This window comes from Chiloscyllium punctatum, chromosome 31 (assembly GCF_047496795.1).
Source record: "Chiloscyllium punctatum isolate Juve2018m chromosome 31, sChiPun1.3, whole genome shotgun sequence".
NCBI lineage: Eukaryota > Metazoa > Chordata > Chondrichthyes > Orectolobiformes > Hemiscylliidae > Chiloscyllium > Chiloscyllium punctatum.
Window position 1 is genome coordinate 14,772,881 of NC_092769.1, and position 21,019 is coordinate 14,793,899.

Below are 21,019 nucleotides of genomic sequence, written 5' to 3' on the forward strand. Positions count from 1 at the left end.
GGAAAGAGATGGGGGAAGGAGAGGGGGGAAGGAAGGCGGAATGAGATGGGGCGAAGGAGAGAGGGAAGGAGAGGGGGGAAAGAGGGGCAAGGAGATGGGGGAAGGAGAGGGGGGAAGGAGTGGGGGGACGGAGATATGGGAAGGAGAGGGTGGTGAAGGAGAGGGGGTGAAGGAGATGGGGGAAGGAAGGGGGAAGGAAATAGGGGGAAGGAGGGGTGGGAAGGAGAAGTGGGGAAGGAGATGGGGAAGGAGAGGGGGGCAAGGAGATGGGGAAGATGGGGGGGAAGGAGATGGGGGAAGGAGATGGGGAAGGAGAGAGGAGGAAGGAGAGGGGGAAGGAGAGAGAGGGGAAGGTGAGGGGGGAAGGAAGGGGGAAGGAAATGGGGAAGGAGAGGGTGGGAAGGAAGCGGGAAGGAGATGGGGGAAGGAGAGAGGTGAAGGAGAGGGGGGGAAGGAGATGGGGAAGGGGGAAGGAAGGGGGATGGAGAAGGAGGAAGGAGATTGGGTGTAGGAGAGGCCGGGAAGGAGATGGGGGAGGATAGGGGCTGGAAGGAAGGGGGAAGGAGAGGGGAGGGAAGGAGATCGGGGGAAGGAGAGGGGGGGAAGGAAGGGGGAAGGAGATGGGGAAGGGCGTGAAGGAAGGGGGAACGCGATCGGGGGAAGTTGGAAGGAAGGGGGAAGGAGATAGGGGCGAAGGAGAGGGGGGAAGGAAGGGGGAAGGAGATGGGGCAAAGGAGCGTTGGGGGAAGGAAGGGGCTAGGGTATAGGCGGGAAGAAAAGGGTGGGGAAGGAGAGGGAGGGAAAGAGATAGCGGGAAGGAGGGGGGAAGGAAGGGGGAAGGAGATGGGTGAAGGAGAGGGGGTGGAAGGAGATGGGGGAAGGAGATGGGCGGGAATGTGTGGGTTGGGGGAAGGAGATGGGGGAAGGAGGGGGGAGGAGATGGGCGAAGGAGAGGCTGGGATAGACATGAAGGAGAGGGGGAAGGGGGTGAAGGAAGGCGGAAGGAGATGGGAGTAGGAGGGGGGACGGAGAGAGGGGGAAGGAAAGGGGGAAGGAGATGGGGGAAGGAGGGGGGAAGGAGATAGGGGGAAGGAGGGGGAAGGAAGGGGAAAGGTGATGGGGTGAAGGCGAGGGTGGGAAGGAGATAGGGGGGAAGGAGAGGGGGGAAGCAGAGGCGGAAGGAAGGGGGAAGGAGATAGGGGAAGGAGATAGAGGGAAGGAAAGGATGAATGTGATTGGTGGGAAGGAAGGGGGAAGGAGATGAGGGGAAGGAAGGGGGAAGGAGATGGGGGAAGGAGGGGGAAGGAAGGGGGAAGGTGATGGGGTGAAGATGAGGGTGGGATGGATATGGGGGGAAGGAGATAGGGGGAAGGAGGTACGGGGTAGGTGAGGGGGGAAGGAAAGGGGGTGAAGAAGGGGTGGAAAGGAGATAAGTGGGGAAGGAGAGGGAGAAGGAGATGTGGGAAGGAGAGGGGAGAAGGAGAGGGGGAAAGGAAGGGGGAAGAAGATACGGCAGAAGGAGATTGGGGGAAAGAAGCAGGATGGTGATGGAGGAAGGAGATGGGGGAAGGAAGGGGTACGGAGAGAGGCGGGAAGGATACAGGTAGGGAAGGAAGGGGGAAGGAGATGGGGTGAAGGAGCTGGGGGAAGGAAGGGGGAAGGAGATTGGGGGCAAGGAGATGCGGGAAGGAAAGGGGAAGGAGATCGGGGGAAGGAGATGGGACGAAGGAAGGGGGAAGCAGAGAGCGGGGAAGGAGATGGTGGGAAGGAGATGGGGGAAGGAAGGGGGAAAGAGATGGACGAAGGAGATAGGGGGGAAGGAAGGGGGAAAGGAGATGGGGCGAAGGATATAGGGGGGAAGGAAGAGGGAAGGAAATGGGGGAAGGAGTTGGGGAAGGAAGGGGGAAAGAGATGGGGGAAGGAGATAGTGGGGGAAGGAAGGGGAAGGAGACGGCGGACGGAAGGGGGAAAAAGATGGGAGGGAAGGAAGGGAGAAGGAGATGCGGGAAGGAGAGGGGGAAGGAAGGGGGAAGGAGATAGGGGGAAGGAGATAGTGGGGGAAGGAAGGGGGATGGAGATGGGGGGAGGAGTGGAGGGAAGGAAGGGGGAATGGGATAGAGGGAAGGAAGGGGTAAGGAGATGGGGGGAAGGAGATGGTGGGGAAGGAGGTAGTGGGTAGGTGAGGGGGAAAGGAGAGGGGGTGAAGGAGGGGGAAGGAGATAAAGGGGGAAGGAGAGGGGGAAGGAGATGGGGTAGGAAGAGGGAAGGAGATGGGAGGAAAGAAGGGCAAAGGAGATGGAGGGAAGGAGAGGGGTAAGGAGACAGTGGGGGAAAGAAGGGGGAAGGAGATAGGGGAGAAGGAGATGGGGAAAGGAAGGGGGAAGGAGATGGGGAAGGAGATGGGGGTAGGAAGGGGGAAGGAGATGGGAGGGAAGGCAGGGAGAAGGAGATGTGGGGAAGGAGATAGTGGAGGAGGGAAGGGGGAAGGACATGGGGGGAAAGGAAGGGGGAAGGTGATAGGGGAAGGAAGGGGGAAGGAGATGGGTGGAATGAAGAGGGAAGGAGATGGGGTGAAGCAGAGGGTGGGAAGGAAAAAGGGGGCAAGGAGAGGGAGAAGGAGGGGGGAAGGAGAGGGGGAAGGAGGACGGCGAAGGACATGTGGGAAGGAGATGGGTGAAGGAGATGGGGGGAAGGAGATGGGAGGGAATGAGGGGGGAGAAGGAGGGGGGTGGAGAGGGGTGAAGCAGACGGGGAAGGACGGGGAAGGAGATGGGGGAAGGATAGTGGGGGGAAGGAGAGGGGGGAAGGAGATGAGGAAGGGGGAAGGAAAGTGGAAGGAGATGGGGGAAGGAGGGGTGGAAGGAGAGGGTGTAGGAAGGAGGAAGAAGAGGGTGGAAGGAGGGGGGGAAGGAGATATGGGGGAAAGGAGAAGGGGAGGAGAGGGGGAAGGAGGTGGGGGGAAAGCGACGTGAGGTAAGGAGAGGGGGAGAAGGAGATCGGGTGGAAGGAGAGTGGGGGCAAGGAAGGGGGAAGGAGATAGAGGGGAAGGAGAGGGGTGAAGGAAGGGGGAAGGAGATGGGGGAAGGAAAGGGGGGAAGGAGAGGGGGAAGGAGATGGGGAAGAAGAGGGAGAAGGAGATGGGGTAGCAGAGGGGGCAGGTGAGGGTGCGAAGGAGAGGGGGGCGTATGGAGAGGGGGAAGGAGAAGGTGGGACGGAGGGGGGAGGAAGGGGAAGGAAGGAGATGGGGGGAAGGAGAGGGGGGAAGGAAGTCGGAATGAGATGGGCCGAAGGAGAGGGGGAAGGAGAGGGGGGAAAGAGGGGCAAGGAGATGGGGGAAGGAGAGGGGGGAAGGAGAGGGGGGACGGAGATATGGGAAGGAGATGGGGGAAGGAGAGGGGTGAAGGAGATGGGGGAAGGGAGGGGGAAGGAAATGGCGGGGAAGGAGGGGTGGTAAGGAGAAATGGGGGAAGGAGATGGGGGAAGGAGGGGGTGCAAGGAGATGGGGGGAAGATGGGGGGAAGGAGATGGGGGAAGGAGATGGGGAAAGAGAGAGGAGGAAGGAGAGGGGGGAAGGAGAGAGAGGGGAAGGTGGGGGGGCGAAGGAAGGGGAAGGAGATGGGGAAGGAGAGGGTGGGAAGGACGGAGGGGGAAGGAGAGGGGGGGAAGGAGAGGGGGGAAGGAGATGGCGGAAGGAAGGGGGAAGGAGATGTGGGAAGGAGATGGGTGGGAAGGAAGGGGGAAGGAGATAGGGGAGAAGGAGATGGGGGAAGGAAGGGGGAAGGTGATGGGGGAAGGAAGGGGAAGGAGATCGGGGAATCGAAGGGTGAAGGAGATGGGGAAGGAGATTGGGGAAGGAGATGGGGGAAAGGAGATAAGAGGGTAGGGGAGAATTAGATAGGGGGAAGGAAGTGTGAAGGAGATAGGGGAGAAGGAGCTAGGGGCATGGAAGGGGGAAGGAGATAGCGGAGAAGGAGATGGGGGAAGGACGGGGGAAGGATATAGGGGAGAAGGAGATAGGGGAGAAGGAAAGAGGAAGGAGATATGGGAAGGAAGGGGGAAGGAGGTGGGGGGATGGAAGGGGAAAGGAGATAGGGGCGAAGGAGTGGGGGGAAGGAAGGGGGAAGGAGATGGGGCAAAGGAGCGGTGGGGGAAGGAAGGGGCTAGGGCATAGGCGGGAAGAAGAGGGTGGGGAAGGAGAGGGAAGGAAAGAGATAGCGGGAAGGAGGGGGGAAGGAAGGGGGAAGGAGATGGGGAAGGAGAGGGGGTGGAAGGAGATGGGGGGAAGGAGATGGGCGGGAATGTGAGGGTTGGGAGGTGAGGGGGGGAAGGAGATGGGGGAAGGAGGGGGGAGCAGATGGGCGAAGGAATATAGGGGGGAAGGAAGATGGAAGGAAATGGGGGAAGGAGTTGGGGAAGGAAGGGGGAAAGAGATGGGGGAAGGAGATAGTGGGGGAAGGAAGGGGAAGGAGACGGGGGACGGAAGGGGGGAGAAGATGGGAGGGAAGGAAGGGAGAAGGAGATGCGGGAAGGAGAGGGGGAAGGAAGGGGGAAGGAGATAGGGGGAAGGAGATAGTGGGGGAAGGAAGGGGGATGGAGATGGGGGGAGGAGTGGAGGGAAGGAAGGGGGAATGGGATAGGGGAAGGAAGGGGTAAGGAGATGGGGGGAAGGAGATGGTGGGGAAGGAGGTAGTGGGTAGGTGAGGGGGAAAGGAGAGGGGGTGAAGGAGGGGGAAGGAGATAAAGGGGGAAGGAGAGGGGGAAGGAGATGGGGTAGGAAGAGGGAAGGAGATGGGAGGAAAGAAGGGCAAAGGAGATGGAGGGAAGGAGAGGGGTAAGGAGACAGTGGGGGAAAGAAGGGGGAAGGAGATAGGGGAGAAGGAGATGGGGAAAGGAAGGGGTAAGGAGATGGGGAAGGAGATGGGGGTAGGAAGGGGGAAGGAGATGGGAGGGAAGGCAGGGAGAAGGAGATGTGGGGAAGGAGATAGTGGAGGAGGGAAGGGGGAAGGACATGGGGGGAAGGAAGGGGGAAGGTGATAGGGGGAAGGAAGGGGGAAGGAGATGGGGGGAATGAAGAGGGAAGGAGATGGGGTGAAGCAGAGGGTGGGAAGGAAAAAGGGGGCAAGGAGAGGGAGAAGGAGGGGGGAAGGAGAGGGGGGAATGAGGACGGCGAAGGACATGTGGGAAGGAGATGGGTGAAGGAGATGGGGGGAAGGAGATGGGAGGGAATGAGGGGGGAGAAGGAGGGGGGTGGAGAGGGGTGAAGCAGACGGGGAAGGACGGGGAAGGAGATGGGGGAAGGATAGTGGGGGGAAGGAGAGGGGGGAAGGAGATGAGGAAGGGGGAAGGAAGGTGGAAGGAGATGGGGGAAGGAGGGGTGGAAGGAGAGGGTGTAGGAAGGGGGAAGAAGAGGGTGGAAGGAGGGGGGAAGGAGATATGGGGGAAAGGAGAAGGGGAGGAGAGGGTGAAGGAGGTGGGGGAAAGGAAGTGGGAAGGAGATAGAGGGGAAGGAGAGGGGTGAAGGAAGGGGGAAGGAGATGGGGGAGGGAAAGGGAGGAAGGAGAGTGGGGAAGGAGATGGGGAAGGAGGGGGGAAGGAGATGGGGCAGCAGAGGGGGCAGGAGAGGGTGCGAAGGAGAGGGGGGCGTAAGGAGAGGCGGTGAAGGAGAGGGGGTGAAGGAGAGGGGGGAAAGAGAGGGGGTGAAGGAGAGGGGGAAGGAGAGGGGGGGAAGGAGAGGGTGGGTCGGACCGGGGAGGAAGGGGGAAGGAAGGAGATGGGGGGAAGGAGAGGGGGGAAGGAAGGCGGAATGAGATGGGGCGAAGGAGAGGGTGAAGGAGAGGGGGGAAAGAGGGGCAAGGAGATGGGGGTAGGAGAGGGGGGATGGAGAGGGGACGGAGATATGGGAAGGAGATGGCGGAAGGAGAGGGTGGGGAAGGAGAGTCGGTGAAGGAGATGGGGGAAGGAAGGGGGACGGAAATAGGGGAGAAGGAGTGGTGGGAACGAGAAATGGGGGAAGGAGATAGGGGGAAGGAGAGGGGGGCAAGGAGATGGGGGGAAGGAGATGGGAGGGAAAGAGGGGGGAGAAGGAGGGGGTGGAGAGGGGTGAAGCAGACGGTGGAAGGAGGGGGAAGGAGATGGGGGAAGGATAGTGGGGGGAAGGAGAGGGGGAAGGAGATGAGGAAGGGGGAAGGAAGGTGGAAGGAGATGGGGGAAGGAGGGGTGGAAGGAGAGGGGGTTGGAAGGAGGAAGAAGAGGGTGGAAGTATGGGGGGAAGGAGATATGGGGGAAAGGAGAGGGGGAGGAGAGGGGGAAGGAGGTGGGGGGAAAGAGACGTGGGGTAAGGAGAGGGGGAGAAGGAGATCGGGTGGAAGGAGAGTGGGGGCAAGGAAGGGGGAAGGAGATAGAGGGGAAGGAGAGGGGTGAAGGAAGGGGGAAGGAGATAGAGGGGAAGGAGAGGGGTGAAGGAAGGGGGAAGGAGATGGGGGAAGGAAAGGGGGGAAGGAGAGGGGGAAGGAGATGGGGAAGGAGAGGGGGAAGGAGGTAGGGGCAGCAGAGGAGGCAGGAGAGGGTGCGAAGGAGAGGGGGGCGTAAGGAGAGGCGGTGAAGGAGAGGGGGTGAAGGAGGGGGGAAAGAGAGGGGGTGAAGGAGAGGGGGGAAGGAGAGGGGGAAGGAGAGGGTGGGTCGGAGGGGGGAGGAAGGGGGAAGGAAAGAGATGGGGGAAGGAGAGGGGGGAAGGAGGGCGGAATGAGATGGGGCGAAGGAGAGAGGGAAGGAGAGGGGGGAAAGAGGGGCAAGGAGATGGGGGAAGGAGAGGGGGGAAGGAGTGGGGGGATGGAGATATGGGAAGGAGAGGGTGGTGAAGGAGAGGGGGTGAAGGAGATGGGGGAAGGAAGGGGGAAGGAAATAGGGGGAAGGAGGTGTGGGAAGGAGAAGTGGGGAAGGAGATGGGGAAGGAGAGGGGGGCAAGGAGATGGGGAAGATGGGGGGGAAGGAGATGGGGGAAGGAGATGGGGAAGGAGAGAGGAGGAAGGAGAGGGGGGAAGGAGAGAGAGGGGAAGGTGAGGGGGGAAGGAAGGGGGAAGGAAATGGGGAAGGAGAGGGTGGGAAGGAAGCGGGAAGGAGATGGGGGAAGGAGAGAGGTGAAGGAGAGGGGGGGAAGGAGATGGGGAAGGGGGAAGGAAGGGGGATGGAGAAGGAGGAAGGAGATTGGGTGTAGGAGAGGCCGGGAAGGAGATGGGGGAGGATAGGGGCTGGAAGGAAGGGGGAAGGAGAGGGGAGGGAAGGAGATCGGGGGAAGGAGAGGGGCGGAAGGAAGGGGGAAGGAGATGGGGAAGGGCGTGAAGGAAGGGGGAACGCGATCGGGGGAAGTTGGAAGGAAGGGGGAAGGAGATAGGGGCGAAGGAGAGGGGGGAAGGAAGGGGGAAGGAGATGGGGCAAAGGAGCGGTGGGGGAAGGAAGGGGCTAGGGCATAGGCGGGAAGAAGAGGGTGGGGAAGGAGAGGGAGGGAAAGAGATAGCGGGAAGGAGGGGGGAAGGAAGGGGGAAGGAGATGGGTGAAGGAGAGGGGGTGGAAGGAGATGGGGGAAGGAGATGGGCGGGAATGTGTGGGTTGGGAGGTGAGGGGGGAAGGAGATGGGGGAAGGAGGGGGGAGGAGATGGGCGAAGGAGAGGCTGGGATAGACATAGAGGGGAAGGAGAGAGGGAGAAGAGAGGAGGGGGGAATGAGAGAGGGGGAAAGAGAAGGGGGAAGGAGAGGGGATGGAAGGAGATAGCGGGAATGAGGTGGGAAGGAATGTAAGGGAATGAAGGAAGGAAAAAAGGTAAGGAGGGGATGAAGGAGAGGGGGATGGGGGTGAAGGAAGGGGGAAGGAGATGGGAGTAGGAGGGGGGACGGAGAGAGGGGGAAGGAAAGGGGGAAGGAGATGGGGGAAGGAGGGGGGAAGGAGATAGGGGGAAGGAGGGGGAAGGAAGGGGAAAGGTGATGGGGTGAAGGCGAGGGTGGGAAGGAGATAGGGGGGAAGGAGAGGGGGGAAGCAGAGGCGGAAGGAAGGGGGAAGGAGATAGGGGGAAGGAGATAGAGGGAAGGAAAGGATGAATGTGATTGGTGGGAAGGAAGGGGGAAGGTGATGGGGTGAAGATGAGGGTGGGAAGGATATGGGGGGAAGGAGATAGGGGGAAGGAGGTACGGGGTAGGTGAGGGGGGTAGGAAAGGGGGTGAAGAAGGGGTGGAAAGGAGATAAGTGGGGAAGGAGAGGGAGAAGGAGATGTGGGAAGGAGAGGGGAGAAGGAGTGGGGGAAAGGAAGGGGGAAGAAGATACGGCAGAAGGAGATTGGGGGAAAGAAGCAGGATGGTGATGGAGGAAGGAGATGGGGGAAGGAAGGGGTACGGAGAGAGGCGGGAAGGATACAGGTAGGGAAGTAAGGGGGAAGGAGATGGGGTGAAGGAGCTGGGGGAAGGAAGGGGGAAGGAGATTGGGGGCAAGGAGATGCGGGAAGGAAAGGGGAAGGTGATCGGGGGAAGGAGATGGGGCGAAGGAAGGGGGAAGCAGAGAGCGGGGAAGGAGATGGTGGGAAGGAGATGGGGAAGGAAGGGGGAAAGAGATGGACGAAGGAGATAGGGGGGAAGGAAGGGGGAAAGGAGATGGGGCGAAGGATATAGGGGGGAAGGAAGAGGGAAGGAAATGGGGGAAGGAGTTGGGGAAGGAAGGGGGAAAGAGATGGGGGAAGGAGATAGTGGGGGAAGGAAGGGGAAGGAGACGGGGGACGGAAGGGGGAAAAAGATGGGAGGGAAGGAAGGGAGAAGGAGATGCGGGAAGGAGAGGGGGAAGGAAGGGGGAAGGAGATAGGGGGAAGGAGATAGTGGGGGAAGGAAGGGGGATGGAGATGGGGGGAGGAGTGGAGGGAAGGAAGGGGGAATGGGATAGGGGGAAGGAAGGGGTAAGGAGATGGGGGGAAGGAGATGGTGGGGAAGGAGGTAGTGGGTAGGTGAGGGGGAAAGGAGAGGGGGTGAAGGAGGGGGAAGGAGATAAAGGGGGAAGGAGAGGGGGAAGGAGATGGGGTAGGAAGAGGGAAGGAGATGGGAGGAAAGAAGGGCAAAGGAGATGGAGGGAAGGAGAGGGGTAAGGAGACAGTGGGGGAAAGAAGGGGGAAGGAGATAGGGGAGAAGGAGATGGGGAAAGGAAGGGGGAAGGAGATGGGGAAGGAGATGGGGGTAGGAAGGGGGAAGGAGATGGGAGGGAAGGCAGGGAGAAGGAGATGTGGGGAAGGAGATAGTGGAGGAGGGAAGGGGGAAGGACATGGGGGGAAAGGAAGGGGGAAGGTGATAGGGGGAAGGAAGGGGGAAGGAGATGGGGGGAATGAAGAGGGAAGGAGATGGGGTGAAGCATAGGGTGGGAAGGAAAAAGGGGGCAAGGAGAGGGAGAAGGAGGGGGGAAGGAGAGGGGGGAAGGAGGACGGCGAAGGACATGTGGGAAGGAGATGGGTGAAGGAGATGGGGGGAAGGAGATGGGAGGGAATGAGGGGGGAGAAGGAGGGGGGTGGAGAGGGGTGAAGCAGACGGGGAAGGACGGGGAAGGAGATGGGGGAAGGATAGTGGGGGGAAGGAGAGGGGGGAAGGAGATGAGGAAGGGGGAAGGAAGGTGGAAGGAGATGGGGGAAGGAGGGGTGGAAGGAGAGGGTGTAGGAAGGAGGAAGAAGAGGGTGGAAGGAGGGGGGAAGGAGATATGGGGGAAAGGAGAAGGGGAGGAGAGGGTGAAGGAGGTGGGGGCAAGGAAGGGGGAAGGAGATAGAGGGGAAGGAGAGGGGTGAAGGAAGGGGGAAGGAGATGGGGGAGGGAAAGGGAGGAAGGAGAGTGGGGAAGGAGATGGGGAAGGAGGGGGGAAGGAGATGGGGCAGCAGAGGGGGCAGGAGAGGGTGCGAAGGAGAGGGGGGCGTAAGGAGAGGCGGTGAAGGAGAGGGGGTGAAGGAGAGGGGGGAAAGAGAGGGGGTGAAGGAGAGGGGGAAGGAGAGGGGGGGAAGGAGAGGGTGGGTCGGACCGGGGAGGAAGGGGGAAGGAAGGAGATGGGGGGAAGGAGAGGGGGGAAGGAAGGCGGAATGAGATGGGGCGAAGGAGAGGGTGAAGGAGAGGGAGGAAAGAGGGGCAAGGAGATGGGGGTAGGAGAGGGGAATGGAGAGGGGACGGAGATATGGGAAGGAGATGGCGGAAGGAGAGGGTGGGGAAGGAGAGTCGGTGAAGGAGATGGGGGAAGGAAGGGGGACGGAAATAGGGGAGAAGGAGTGGTGGGAACGAGAAATGGGGGAAGGAGATAGGGGGAAGGAGAGGGGGGCAAGGAGATGGGGGGAAGGAGATGGGAGGGAAAGAGGGGGGAGAAGGAGGGGGTGGAGAGGGGTGAAGCAGACGGTGGAAGGAGGGGGAAGGAGATGGGGGAAGGATAGTGGGGGGAAGGAGAGGGGGAAGGAGATGAGGAAGGGGGAAGGAAGGTGGAAGGAGATGGGGGGAGGAGGGGTGGAAGGAGAGGGGGTTGGAAGGAGGAAGAAGAGGGTGGAAGTATGGGGGGAAGGAGATATGGGGGAAAGGAGAGGGGGAGGAGAGGGGGAAGGAGGTGGGGGGAAAGAGACGTGGGGTAAGGAGAGGGGGAGAAGGAGATCGGGTGGAAGGAGAGTGGGGGCAAGGAAGGGGGAAGGAGATAGAGGGGAAGGAGAGGGGTGAAGGAAGGGGGAAGGAGATAGAGGGGGAGGAGAGGGGTGAAGGAAGGGGGAAGGAGATGGGGGAAGGAAAGGGGGGAAGGAGAGGGGGAAGGAGATGGGGAAGGAGAGGGGGAAGGAGGTAGGGGCAGCAGAGGAGGCAGGAGAGGGTGCGAAGGAGAGGGGGGCGTAAGGAGAGGCGGTGAAGGAGAGGGGGTGAAGGAGGGGGGAAAGAGAGGGGGTGAAGGAGAGGGGGGAAGGAGAGGGGGAAGGAGAGGGTGGGTCGGAGGGGGGAGGAAGGGGGAAGGAAAGAGATGGGGGAAGGAGAGGGGGAAGGAGGGCGGAATGAGATGGGGCGAAGGAGAGAGGGAAGGAGAGGGGGGAAAGAGGGGCAAGGAGATGGGGGAAAGAGAGGGGGGAAGGAGTGGGGGGATGGAGATATGGGAAGGAGAGGGTGGTGAAGGAGAGGGGGTGAAGGAGATGGGGGAAGGAAGGGGGAAGGAAATAGGGGGAAGGAGGTGTGGGAAGGAGAAGTGGGGAAGGAGATGGGGAAGGAGAGGGGGGCAAGGAGATGGGGAAGATGGGGGGGAAGGAGATGGGGGAAGGAGATGGGGAAGGAGAGAGGAGGAAGGAGAGGGGGGAAGGAGAGAGAGGGGAAGGTGAGGGGGGAAGGAAGGGGGAAGGAAATGGGGAAGGAGAGGGTGGGAAGGAAGCGGGAAGGAGATGGGGGAAGGAGAGAGGTGAAGGAGAGGGGGGGAAGGAGATGGGGAAGGGGGAAGGAAGGGGGATGGAGAAGGAGGAAGGAGATTGGGTGTAGGAGAGGCCGGGAAGGAGATGGGGGAGGATAGGGGCTGGAAGGAAGGGGGAAGGAGAGGGGAGGGAAGGAGATCGGGGGAAGGAGAGGGGGGGAAGGAAGGGGGAAGGAGATGGGGAAGGGCGTGAAGGAAGGGGGAACGCGATCGGGGGAAGTTGGAAGGAAGGGGGAAGGAGATAGGGGCGAAGGAGAGGGGGGAAGGAAGGGGGAAGGAGATGGGGCAAAGGAGCGGTGGGGGAAGGAAGGGGCTAGGGCATAGGCGGGAAGAAGAGGGTGGGGAAGGAGAGGGAGGGAAAGAGATAGCGGGAAGGAGGGGGGAAGGAAGGGGGAAGGAGATGGGTGAAGGAGAGGGGGTGGAAGGAGATGGGGGAAGGAGATGGGCGGGAATGTGTGGGTTGGGAGGTGAGGGGGGAAGGAGATGGGGGAAGGAGGGGGGAGGAGATGGGCGAAGGAGAGGCTGGGATAGACATAGAGGGGAAGGAGAGAGGGAGAAGAGAGGAGGGGGGAATGAGAGAGGGGGAAAGAGAAGGGGGAAGGAGATGGGGAAGGAGATGGGGAAGGAAGGGGGAAAGAGATGGGGGAAGGAGATAGTGGGGGAAGGAAGGGGAAGGAGACGGGGGACGGAAGGGGGAAAAAGATGGGAGGGAAGGAAGGGAGAAGGAGATGCGGGAAGGAGAGGGGGAAGGAAGGGGGAAGGAGATAGGGGAAAGGAGATAGTGGGGGAAGGAAGGGGGATGGAGATGGGGGGAGGAGTGGAGGGAAGGAAGGGGGAATGGGATAGGGGGAAGGAAGGGGTAAGGAGATGGGGGGAAGGAGATGGTGGGGAAGGAGGTAGTGGGTAGGTGAGGGGGAAAGGAGAGGGGGTGAAGGAGGGGGAAGGAGATAAAGGGGGAAGGAGAGGGGGAAGGAGATGGGGTAGGAAGAGGGAAGGAGATGGGAGGAAAGAAGGGCAAAGGAGATGGAGGGAAGGAGAGGGGTAAGGAGACAGTGGGGGAAAGAAGGGGGAAGGAGATAGGGGAGAAGGAGATGGGGAAAGGAAGGGGGAAGGAGATGGGGAAGGAGATGGGTGTAGGAAGGGGGAAGGAGATGGGAGGGAAGGCAGGGAGAAGGAGATGTGGGGAAGGAGATAGTGGAGGAGGGAAGGGGGAAGGACATGGGGGGAAAGGAAGGGGGAAGGTGATAGGGGGAAGGAAGGGGGAAGGAGATGGGGGGAATGAAGAGGGAAGGAGATGGGGTGAAGCAGAGGGTGGGAAGGAAAAAGGCTGCAAGGAGAGGGAGAAGGAGGGGGGAAGGAGAGGGGGAAGGAGGACGGCGAAGGACATGTGGGAAGGAGATGGGTGAAGGAGATGGGGGGAAGGAGATGGGAGGGAATGAGGGGGGAGAAGGAGGGGGGTGGAGAGGGGTGAAGCAGACGGGGAAGGACGGGGAAGGAGATGGGGGAAGGATAGTGGGGGGAAGGAGAGGGGGGAAGGAGATGAGGAAGGGGGAAGGAAGGTGGAAGGAGATGGGGGAAGGAGGGGTGGAAGGAGAGGGTGTAGGAAGGAGGAAGAAGAGGGTGGAAGGAGGGGGGGAAGGAGATATGGGGGAAAGGAGAAGGGGAGGAGAGGGGGAAGGAGGTGGGGGGAAAGCGACGTGAGGTAAGGAGAGGGGGAGAAGGAGATCGGGTGGAAGGAGAGTGGGGGCAAGGAAGGGGGAAGGAGATAGAGGGGAAGGAGAGGGGTGAAGGAAGGGGGAAGGAGATGGGGGAAGGAAAGGGGGGAAGGAGAGGGGGAAGGAGATGGGGCAGCAGAGGGGGCAGGTGAGGGTGCGAAGGAGAGGGGGGCGTATGGAGAGGGGGAAGGAGAGGGTGGGACGGAGGGGGGAGGAAGGGGAAGGAAGGAGATGGGGGGAAGGAGAGGGGGGAAGGAAGTCGGAATGAGATGGGCCGAAGGAGAGGGGGAAGGAGAGGGGGGAAAGAGGGGCAAGGAGATGGGTGAAGGAGAGGGGGGAAGGAGAGGGGGGACGGAGATATGGGAAGGAGATGGGGGAAGGAGAGGGGTGAAGGAAATGGGGGAAGGGAGGGGGAAGGAAATGGCGGGGAAGGAGGGGTGGTAAGGAGAAATGGGGGAAGGAGATGGGGGAAGGAGGGGGTGCAAGGAGATGGGGGGAAGATGGGGGGAAGGAGATGGGGGAAGGAGATGGGGAAAGAGAGAGGAGGAAGGAGAGGGGGGAAGGAGAGAGAGGGGAAGGTGGGGGGGCGAAGGAAGGGGGAAGGAGATGGGGAAGGAGAGGGTGGGAAGGACGGAGGGGGAAGGAGAGGGGGGGAAGGAGAGGGGGGAAGGAGATGGCGGAAGGAAGGGGGAAGGAGATGTGGGAAGGAGATGGGTGGGAAGGAAGGGGGAAGGAGATAGGGGAGAAGGAGATGGGGGAAGGAAGGGGGAAGGTGATGGGGGAAGGAAGGGGAAGGAGATCGGGGAATCGAAGGGTGAAGGAGATGGGGAAGGAGATGGGGGAAGGAGATGGGGGAAAGGAGATAAGAGGGTAGGGGAGAATTAGATAGGGGGAAGGAAGTGTGAAGGAGATAGGGGAGAAGGAGCTAGGGGCATGGAAGGGGGAAGGAGATAGCGGAGAAGGAGATGGGGGAAGGACGGGGGAAGGATATAGGGGAGAAGGAGATAGGGGAGAAGGAAAGAGGAAGGAGATATGGGAAGGAAGGGGGAAGGAGGTGGGGGGATGGAAGGGGAAAGGAGATGGGGGGAAGGAGTGGGGGTGGAAGGAGGGGGGAAGGAGATGGGGAGAAGGAGAGAGGTGAAGGAGAGTGGGGGAAGGAAGCGGGAAGGAGATGGGGCGAAGGAGAGAGGTGAAGGAGAGGGGGGGGGGAAAGAGATGGGGAAGGGGGAAGGAGATTGGGTGAAGGAGAGGCCGGGAAGGAGATGGGGGAGGAGAGGGGGTGAAAGGAAGGGGGAAGGAGAGGGGAGGGAAGGAGATCGGGGGAAGGAGAGGGGGGAAGGAAGGGGGAAGGAGATGGGGAAGGGCGTGAAGGAAGGGGGAACGCGATAGGGGGAAGTTGGAAGGAAGGGGGAAGGAGATAGGGGCGAAGGAGAGGGGGGAAGGAAGGGGGAAGGAGATAGGGTCAAAGGAGCGGTAGGGTAAGGAAAGGGCTAGGGAATAGGCGGGAAGAAGAGGGTGGGGAAGAAGAGGGAGGGAAAGAGATAGCGGGAAGGGGGGAAGGAAGGGGGAAGGAGATGGGGGAAGGAGAGGGGGTGGAAGGAGATCGGGGGAAGGAGATGAGGGGAAGATGGGGGAAGGAGATGGGGGAAGGAGAAGGGGGAAGGAGATGGGAAAGGAGAGAGGAGGAAGGAGGGGGGGAAGGAGAGAGAGGGGAAGGAGAAGGGAGAAGGAGATGGGGAATGAAGGGGGAAGGAGATGGGGAAGGAGATAGCGGTGGAAGGAAGGGGGAAGGAGATGGGGTGAAAGAGATGGTAGGAAAAAGGAGATGGGGAAGGAGGGTGGAAGGAGATAGGGGAAGGTGATGGGGAGAAGGAAGGGGGAATGAGATAGGGGGAAGGACATATGGTGGGAAGGAGGTGGGAAGGTGATGGGGAGAAGGAAGGGAGAAGGAGATGAGGGAAGGAGGTAGGTTGAACGAGATACGTGTGTAGGAGATAGGGGAGAAGGAGAAAGGGGGATGGAAGGGGGAAGGAGATGGGGAGAAGGAGATGGGCGGGAAGGAAGGGGGAAGGAGATAGGGGAGAAGGAGATGGGGGTAGGAAGGGGGAAGGTGATCGGGGAAGGAAGGCGAAGGAGTTGGGGGAATGGAAGGGGGAAGGAGATGGGGAAGGAGATGGGGGAAGGAGATGGGGCAAAGGAGATAAGAGGGGAGGGGAGAAGGAGATAGGGGGAAGGAAGTGTGAAGGAGATAGGGGAGAAGGAAAAAAGGGGGATGGAAGGGGGAAGGAGATAGCGGAGAAGGAGATGGGGGGAAGGACGGGGGAAGGAGATAGGGGAGAAGGAGATAGGGGAGAAGGAAAGAGGAAGGAGATAGGGGGAAGGAAGGGGGAAGGAGGTGGGGGGATGGAAGGGGGAATGAGATGGGGGAAGGAGAGGGGGGAAGGAGTGGGGGAGAAGGAAGCGGGAAGGATAGGGGAAGGAGAGGGGGTGGAAGGAGGGGGGAAAGGAGATGGGGAGAAGGAGAGAGGTGAAGGAGAGTGGGGGAAGGAAGCGGGAAGGAGATGGGGAAGGAGAGAGGTGAAGAAGAGGGGGGGAAGGAGATGGGGAAGGGGGAAGGAAGGGGGATGGAGAAGGAGGAAGGAGATTGGGTGAAGGAGAGGCCGGGAAGGAGATGGGGGAGGAGAGGGGCTGGAAGGAAGGGGGAAGGAGAGGGGAGGGAAGGAGATCGGGGGAAGGAAAGGGGGGGAAGGAAGGGAGAAGGAGATGGGGAAGGGCGTGAAGGAAGGGGGAACGCGATCGGGGGAAGTTGGAAGGAAGGAGATAGGGGCGAAGGAGTGGGGGGAAGGAAGGGGGAAGGAGATGGGGCAAAGGAGCGGTGGGGGAAGGAAGGGGCTAGGGCATAGGCGGGAAGAAGAGGGTGGGGAAGGAGAGGGAGGGAAGGAAGGGGGAAGGAGATGGGGAAGGGCGTGAAGGAAGGGGGAACGCGATAGGGGGAAGTTGGAAGGAAGGGGGAAGGAGATAGGGGCGAAGGAGAGGGGGGAAGGAAGGGGGAAGAAGATAGGGTCAAAGGAGCGGTAGGGTAAGGAAAGGGCTAGGGAATAGGCGGGAAGAAGAGGGTGGGGAAGAAGAGGGAGGGAAAGAGATAGCGGGAAGGGGGGAAGGAAGGGGGAAGGAGATGGGGGAAGGAGAGGGGGTGGAAGGAGATCGGGGGAAGGAGATGAGGGGAAGATGGGGGAAGGAGATGGGGGAAGGAGAAGGGGGAAGGAGATGGGAAAGGAGAGAGGAGGAAGGAGGGGGGAAGGAGAGAGAGGGGAAGGAGAGGGGAGAAGGAGATGGGGAATGAAGGGGGAAGGAGATGGGGAAGGAGATAGCGGTGGAAGGAAGGGGGAAGGAGATGGGGTGAAAGAGATGGTAGGAAAAAGGAGATGGGGAAGGAGGGTGGAAGGAGATAGGGGAAGGTGATGGGGAGAAGGAAGGGGGAATGAGATAGGGGGAAGGACATATGGTGGGAAGGAGGTGGGAAGGTGATGGGGAGAAGGAAGGGAGAAGGAGATGAGGGAAGGAGGTAGGTTGAACGAGATACGTGTGTAGGAGATAGGGGAGAAGGAGAAAGGGGGATGGAAGGGGGAAGGAGATGGGGAGAAGGAGATGGGCGGGAAGGAAGGGGGAAGGAGATAGGGGAGAAGGAGATGGGGGTAGGAAGGGGGAAGGTGATCGGGGAAGGAAGGCGAAGGAGTTGGGGGAATGGAAGGGGGAAGGAGATGGGGAAGGAGATGGGGGAAGGAGATGGGGCAAAGGAGATAAGAGGGGAGGGGAGAAGGAGATAGGGGGAAGGAAGTGTGAAGGAGATAGGGGAGAAGGAAAAAAGGGGGATGGAAGGGGGAAGGAGATAGCGGAGAAGGAGATGGGGGGAAGGACGGGGGAAGGAGATAGGGAAGAAGGAGATAGGGGAGAAGGAAAGAGGAAGGAGATAGGGGGAAGGAAGGGGGAAGGAGGTGGGGGGATGGAAGGGGGAATGAGATGGGGGAAGGAGAGGGGGGAAGGAGTGGGGGAGAAGGAAGCGGGAAGGATAGGGGAAGGAGAGGGGGTGGAAGGAGGGGGGAAAGGAGATGGGGAGAAGGAGAGAGGTGAAGGAGAGTGGGGGAAGGAAGCGGGAAGGAGATGGGGAAGGAGAGAGGTGAAGAAGAGGGGGGGAAGGAGATGGGGAAGGGGGAAGGAAGGGGGATGGAGAAGGAGGAAGGAGATTGGGTGAAGGAGAGGCCGGGAAGGAGATGGGGGAGGAGAGGGGCTGGAAGGAAGGGGGAAGGAGAGGGGAGGGAAGGAGATCGGGGGAAGGAAAGGGGGGGAAGGAAGGGAGAAGGAGATGGGGAAGGGCGTGAAGGAAGGGGGAACGCGATCGGGGAAAGTTGGAAGGAAGGAGATAGGGGCGAAGGAGTGGGGGGAAGGAAGGGGGAAGGAGATGGGGCAAAGGAGCGGTGGGGGAAGGAAGGGGCTAGGGCATAGGCGGGAAGAAGAGGGTGGGGAAGGAGAGGGAGGGAAAGAGATAGCGGGAAGGAGGGGGGAAGGAAGGGGGAAGGAGATGGGTGAAGGAGAGGGGGTGGAAGGAGATGGGGGAAGGAGATGGGCGGGAATGTGTGGGTTGGGAGGTGAGGGGGGAAGGAGATGGGGGAAGGAGGGGGGAGGAGATGGGCGAAGGAGAGGCTGGGATAGACATAGAGGGGAAGGAGAGAGGGAGAAGAGAGGAGGGGGGAATGAGAGAGGGGGAAAGAGAAGGGGGAAGGAGATGGGGAAGGAGATGGGGAAGGAAGGGGGAAAGAGATGGGGGAAGGAGATAGTGGGGGAAGGAAGGGGAAGGAGACGGGGGACGGAAGGGGGAAAAAGATGGGAGGGAAGGAAGGGAGAAGGAGATGCGGGAAGGAGAGGGGGAAGGAAGGGGGAAGGAGATAGGGGAAAGGAGATAGTGGGGGAAGGAAGGGGGATGGAGATGGGGGGAGGAGTGGAGGGAAGGAAGGGGGAATGGGATAGGGGGAAGGAAGGGGTAAGGAGATGGGGGGAAGGAGATGGTGGGGAAGGAGGTAGTGGGTAGGTGAGGGGGAAAGGAGAGGGGGTGAAGGAGGGGGAAGGAGATAAAGGGGGAAGGAGAGGGGGAAGGAGATGGGGTAGGAAGAGGGAAGGAGATGGGAGGAAAGAAGGGCAAAGGAGATGGAGGGAAGGAGAGGGGTAAGGAGACAGTGGGGGAAAGAAGGGGGAAGGAGATAGGGGAGAAGGAGATGGGGAAAGGAAGGGGGAAGGAGATGGGGAAGGAGATGGGTGTAGGAAGGGGGAAGGAGATGGGAGGGAAGGCAGGGAGAAGGAGATGTGGGGAAGGAGATAGTGGAGGAGGGAAGGGGGAAGGACATGGGGGGAAAGGAAGGGGGAAGGTGATAGGGGGAAGGAAGGGGGAAGGAGATGGGGGGAATGAAGAGGGAAGGAGATGGGGTGAAGCAGAGGGTGGGAAGGAAAAAGGCTGCAAGGAGAGGGAGAAGGAGGGGGGAAGGAGAGGGGGAAGGAGGACGGCGAAGGACATGTGGGAAGGAGATGGGTGAAGGAGATGGGGGGAAGGAGATGGGAGGGAATGAGGGGGGAGAAGGAGGGGGGTGGAGAGGGGTGAAGCAGACGGGGAAGGACGGGGAAGGAGATGGGGGAAGGATAGTGGGGGGAAGGAGAGGGGGGAAGGAGATGAGGAAGGGGGAAGGAAGGTGGAAGGAGATGGGGGAAGGAGGGGTGGAAGGAGAGGGTGTAGGAAGGAGGAAGAAGAGGGTGGAAGGAGGGGGGGAAGGAGATATGGGGGAAAGGAGAAGGGGAGGAGAGGGGGAAGGAGGTGGGGGGAAAGCGACGTGAGGTAAGGAGAGGGGGAGAAGGAGATCGGGTGGAAGGAGAGTGGGGGCAAGGAAGGGGGAAGGAGATAGAGGGGAAGGAGAGGGGTGAAGGAAGGGGGAAGGAGATGGGGGAAGGAAAGGGGGGAAGGAGAGGGGGAAGGAGATGGGGCAGCAGAGGGGGCAGGTGAGGGTGCGAAGGAGAGGGGGGCGTATGGAGAGGGGGAAGGAGAGGGTGGGACGGAGGGGGGAGGAAGGGGAAGGAAGGAGATGGGGGGAAGGAGAGGGGGGAAGGAAGTCGGAATGAGATGGGCCGAAGGAGAGGGGGAAGGAGAGGGGGGAAAGAGGGGCAAGGAGATGGGTGAAGGAGAGGGGGGAAGGAGAGGGGGGACGGAGATATGGGAAGGAGATGGGGGAAGGAGAGGGGTGAAGGAAATGGGGGAAGGGAGGGGGAAGGAAATGGCGGGGAAGGAGGGGTGGTAAGGAGAAATGGGGGAAGGAGATGGGGGAAGGAGGGGGTGCAAGGAGATGGGGGGAAGATGGGGGGAAGGAGATGGGGGAAGGAGATGGGGAAAGAGAGAGGAGGAAGGAGAGGGGGGAAGGAGAGAGAGGGGAAGGTGGGGGGGCGAAGGAAGGGGGAAGGAGATGGGGAAGGAGAGGGTGGGAAGGACGGAGGGGGAAGGAGAGGGGGGGAAGGAGAGGGGGGAAGGAGATGGCGGAAGGAAGGGGGAAGGAGATGTGGGAAGGAGATGGGTGGGAAGGAAGGGGGAAGGAGATAGGGGAGAAGGAGATGGGGGAAGGAAGGGGGAAGGTGATGGGGGAAGGAAGGGGAAGGAGATCGGGGAATCGAAGGGTGAAGGAGATGGGGAAGGAGATGGGGGAAGGAGATGGGGGAAAGGAGATAAGAGGGTAGGGGAGAATTAGATAGGGGGAAGGAAGTGTGAAGGAGATAGGGGAGAAGGAGCTAGGGGCATGGAAGGGGGAAGGAGATAGCGGAGAAGGAGATGGGGGAAGGACGGGGGAAGGATATAGGGGAGAAGGAGATAGGGGAGAAGGAAAGAGGAAGGAGATATGGGAAGGAAGGGGGAAGGAGGTGGGGGGATGGAAGGGGAAAGGAGATGGGGGGAAGGAGTGGGGGTGGAAGGAGGGGGGAAGGAGATGGGGAGAAGGAGAGAGGTGAAGGAGAGTGGGGGAAGGAAGCGGGAAGGAGATGGGGCGAAGGAGAGAGGTGAAGGAGAGGGGGGGGGGAAAGAGATGGGGAAGGGGGAAGGAGATTGGGTGAAGGAGAGGCCGGGAAGGAGATGGGGGAGGAGAGGGGGTGAAAGGAAGGGGGAAGGAGAGGGGAGGGAAGGAGATCGGGGGAAGGAGAGGGGGGAAGGAAGGGGGAAGGAGATGGGGAAGGGCGTGAAGGAAGGGGGAACGCGATAGGGGGAAGTTGGAAGGAAGGGGGAAGGAGATAGGGGCGAAGGAGAGGGGGGAAGGAAGGGGGAAGGAGATAGGGTCAAAGGAGCGGTAGGGTAAGGAAAGGGCTAGGGAATAGGCGGGAAGAAGAGGGTGGGGAAGAAGAGGGAGGGAAAGAGATAGCGGGAAGGGGGGAAGGAAGGGGGAAGGAGATGGGGGAAGGAGAGGGGGTGGAAGGAGATCGGGGGAAGGAGATGAGGGGAAGATGGGGGAAGGAGATGGGGGAAGGAGAAGGGGGAAGGAGATGGGAAAGGAGAGAGGAGGAAGGAGGGGGGGAAGGAGAGAGAGGGGAAGGAGAAGGGAGAAGGAGATGGGGAATGAAGGGGGAAGGAGATGGGGAAGGAGATAGCGGTGGAAGGAAGGGGGAAGGAGATGGGGTGAAAGAGATGGTAGGAAAAAGGAGATGGGGAAGGAGGGTGGAAGGAGATAGGGGAAGGTGATGGGGAGAAGGAAGGGGGAATGAGATAGGGGGAAGGACATATGGTGGGAAGGAGGTGGGAAGGTGATGGGGAGAAGGAAGGGAGAAGGAGATGAGGGAAGGAGGTAGGTTGAACGAGATA